The sequence below is a fragment of the Apteryx rowi genome, unplaced genomic scaffold, assembly GCF_003343035.1.
Source record: "Apteryx rowi isolate R43461 unplaced genomic scaffold, aptRow1 scaffold_5, whole genome shotgun sequence".
Lineage (NCBI taxonomy): Eukaryota > Metazoa > Chordata > Aves > Apterygiformes > Apterygidae > Apteryx > Apteryx rowi.
This window is the reverse complement of record NW_020450760.1, coordinates 3,019,845-3,024,229: the sequence shown is the minus strand read 5'-3', so window position 1 is coordinate 3,024,229 and position 4,385 is coordinate 3,019,845.

The window sequence follows — 4,385 nt, the reverse complement described above, 5'->3', positions numbered from 1 at the left end:
TTCTTTTAAAGTAGTGACTCAAATTTATTGCATCTCATTTTGGAGGGGTTTTGGTTATTGCTGCTTCTCATCAATACTGAGTTCATGGAGCTCAAGGTCCCCATGCATGGGAAAGGTATAACTAATTAACTGTAACTTTATCCCTTAATTAGGTACCCAGTGCTTTGACTGAAATTGCCATGGATTTGTATGAAGCCCATGACCCCCATAGGTTGGAAAGGCACGCCATTGTTTCTTGTTTGGAACTGGATTGTAAGGAATAATAATACTGTCACAGGTCTTCAGATTTTCCCTTTTTTTTGTTTTTTATTTTGTTTTTGTTTTTAATCTTTCCTCTTGCAGGGATAAGTTAGGTGGTGGTGGTGGGGGTTGTTGTTGTTTTTTAGGGAAGTTTTGTAACATCGGCCCTAACAGCATTAGGCTTTGGACTAACAATCTCATTAGCTATGGGAAGTGTTCGTGGTTCTGCGTATGTAGTATCTCCAATATTTTTTCACAGTGTGAAATGAAAGCGTACAGTTCCTCACTTCTGAAATGGCAGAGAAGCAGGTATCTGCCTGGAGGAAATTAAGGGTAAGAGAGCTATTTTTTGCTTACCTCCTTTTAATTGCAGTTACTAAGCTTAAATTTTTTGCTAGCCTGCTTGAAAATATCTACTGCACTTTTTTCCTTATGTGAAAATGTGTCTAAATGCTTCTCTCAGATTAAGTAGAGGCCAGTATCTTGGGAGAATGAGGTTTTCGCATATTAAGTTCCACCTATGGTGAGGGATACCTTCTCATAATCTCTAAAAGGGACCTCTGGAACTTCGGAAGAGATATCCTAAGGCCTATTTGTGTCCTCCCAGAATGGTTTGTCTGGCCTTCTCTCGCTGAACTTTCCCTTAGGCATTACTTAGAAATAGGCTGTGAACTAGATGGGCTGGTAGGAGAAGCTACAAAATGCCAGCCAGCTTTCCCAGGCTTTCCTGTCCTTACTAAAAGCGAGTATGTGTTGCACGGTACCTGTTCAGTAAAGCAAATGCTTTAGGCCAACTCTTCCTCCATTTTACAATCAGCCTAGGTAATTTTGGCTTTGTTACAGGGAAGGAACTCTAGTATGCAGCTTTTGCCTGCCATGGGATGAAGGTGCGTGGCTTACTTGGCTGGAACACGTGAATATTGCTAATGTAGAATAAATCTCTGCTTAAGACAACAATTAGGTCAGATCCTAGAAAAAGAATATAGTTTTCTCTTTCATACCAACCTCAGCCTAGCCAGGCCAACTTACTCTAGCAACAGTTCTTCCTGTTTATTTAATATTTGTAGCAAAAAATGCATTAGCAGACCATGAGGTCAATTTTCATTATGATTTTAGTATTTTATCAATAGAAACATGGATATGGTTGAAGTGGTACAACCCATTTTTACTGCTATATTAAAAAAAAAAAGTGGAGGTTTTTCTTTCTAAGTGAGAAAAAGCAGTTGATTCATAGTAAATAATGAATGATACCAAAAAGTAATTAAACTGTAAATGTAAAATTTTATAGACCTGAAAATGGTTTGTGTGCATTAAAACTTGTCTCTCTTCCAAAGATATAAATTCATTTTTTTAGGGCATTTTTTTTCACTGCAGACCTTGCCTTGATTGCTTAGAATTTATTTTCTGATCAAACTTTCCAGTTTAAAATCACATTCTAGGTCAAATCACTTCATATTGCATTTTAAAGCAAACCGGTGAAAACTGATACTAAGCTGAGTAGACAAAGCTTTTGCTGCATATCATATGTACTACTATGCATATTAACTCGCTCTAATTTTTTGCATGTTTTCTTTTTCTTGTTAACGATAAGTATTTTCCTAACCAATAGGGACAGCATTGGGACAAAAATTATGAAACAGTTGCATTGAAAGGGCAGAAACGGGTTATTTTCCTCTGCCTTCCTCCTCTGCCGCCTATGAACATATATAAATTCCTGTTGACTTGAACACTGAAACAAAGTTTTCTTCCTCATGATTTCAAAACCTAGCTGCAGCAGGTTTGACCTTCTGGTTCTTTACTTGCTTGCTGTGCCTTCCAGAGTCATATGGTCCCTTAGATCCTTCATCTGTCTTTGTGATTGTAGGTGTTTAATATGACATTGCCTTGGTTAAGTATGTTTTCTCCGGCTGCTTGCAGGGTAGAAAAGGGATTTAACTGCACCTTCTGCCTATCCAGTGGCGTTTGGCACACTTCTGGCCTTTAAGTTGTTCTTTAACTATGCAGATCAAAAGTCTGACTAACGACAGCTGTTAACTCTTGTTTTCCAGTGTAACAGTAAATCTGTTTAATTTCACAGAATAAAAACATTTATTCTCTGCAAGGTCAACTTTTATATGTAAGTCTTAACTTTCTCAGTATGCTACCTGTCCTACACCTACAATGTACATATTTTCATACATGAAATAATAGTTTTTATCATGTGAGCTGTGTATTTAAAAAAAAAAAAACCTACACACAAGGAAAGACAATGACGAGAAAACAAATAAAACAGGAATTCTGTCATGTTGTTGTGACAGATGTAATAAATGCATTGAATTTCAGCCCAGCAGATTTTCTACAATGACCTCTTTAAAACTTGGAACTCAACAACATCTAGCTTTGGACATTGTCATTTGTCATCAATTTGGCACTTCAAACTTGTTTAGAAGTTACCTCAACTTTCCTGGGACTTCAGGTCAAAGCTTTCCATTTTCATTGCTGGGGTTGTGTACATGTTCATTTTTTTCTCTTGTGCTAGTTTTCTGGCTACAACTTGTAATTCAATAACAGGGTGGGTCAAGAAAAGATTAGCGCACTGAGACTTGATTATAATGAAGTAGCACAGATATTGTTGGCTGCTACTTCTCCTGAGTTCTGCTGTGCCCATCCATACAGCTCTTTGAAGAGTGGTAATTGCCAGTTTGGTTTTGGCCTCAAGTGTAGTGTGTGTGGAGCTCTTTTGAGATCTTTAGATGAAAGCTGCTTTAGTATTGTCTGTCTGAGGCCTACTCTGAGAGATTTTTGTCACAGATTACTGGCCTTAGTCCTGAGATTCTCGTTCAACTCATTTGGAACCCAAGGCTGATAGCTGACTTTACAGGGAAAGGCATGAATACATAAAATCTATTTGTTTCCTGAAAAAAGAACTAAGGAAATCTGATCTCCAATGGTTTTGTGAGCTGTACCCATTTTTTTTCCCTATACTTTCTTTGGTGATGTCTCTACTGTAATACCTCCTGTTCCAACCAGTGTCTGCTAACTCCCCTCATGCCTCCTTATCTCCCCCTTTTAGTCTGCAAGCTGAGTGATACATGTGTAATAGTTTGGAGCTTTGTGCTAGCTGATGGGCTGGCCAGCAGTTCCCAAGCAGAATGGATGATAGTGGATGCATTTTTACCTTCTGATTCCCTTCAGTTGTTGGGATATTAATAGAGCTTCTGCCACCCAGTGTCATGATGCTTGTGGGAATGGGCATCTGAGGAGGCAGAACACAGTTCTGCCCGATGTAGCTGAATTAGCTGATGTATCAGAAGTGTAGCAGGGAGGAGCTGCCGGAGTGGTTATATTAGCCTGATTAGCAGCAGTATTCTACTCAGTGGTACCACTTAAAAATATCAAAGATATTGCTGACTGATAAACTTGGTGTGGCAGTGTCCTGTCTTCTGTTACAGTTGTTCAAAGGGAACAGACAAACCAGTGTAGCAATACTGTGGGATGGAGCACTAGAATAACGTGGGTTTTTTTCTTCTCTGTGTGGACCTGGAACCTTCCTCGGTGGGTTCAGAGCCCTGCTACAGTGAGCTTAACCTTCACTGAACTTCGTTACCTTTTATAGGCCCCTGGAACAGAGCTCTTAACGCACATTTGAAATGGAGGGGGATATCTTAAACTAGATTGTCCAGTAGGAGTTATGCTCACTGAAATGTAAAGCAATTTCAAACACTGAATCATGTCAAAAAGACTGAGGCTATTGTCTAGCTTAATTTAACAGTTAGATGAAGCACAGATTTCAAGCAGTTGACACCAGGACAGGTTGGAGGCTGGCTTTTACCCACTTTTTAAGCTTTTTAATCATACTGTTTCAGTAATCTCCAGTATCTGCTACTGATTATTTTAAGATCTGTATGATCTTAATGAATGATTTTCTGGAAAGACTGTTTTGGCAAATATTGAGTAAAATACTGTGTAGCCTTTTCTGGTTTATTGATGCTACTGTCTTCTAGGAGTTGTCTTCCTAAAGAAACTGTTCACTTATTTCAAGTCGTCGTCTTTTTTCTTTTTTTTCTTTTTTCCTTCTTTTTTCTCTTTTCCTTTTTCCTCCTTCTTTTTTCTCTTTTCCTTTTTCCTCCTTCTTTTTTCTCTTTTCCTTTTTCCTCCTTCTTTTT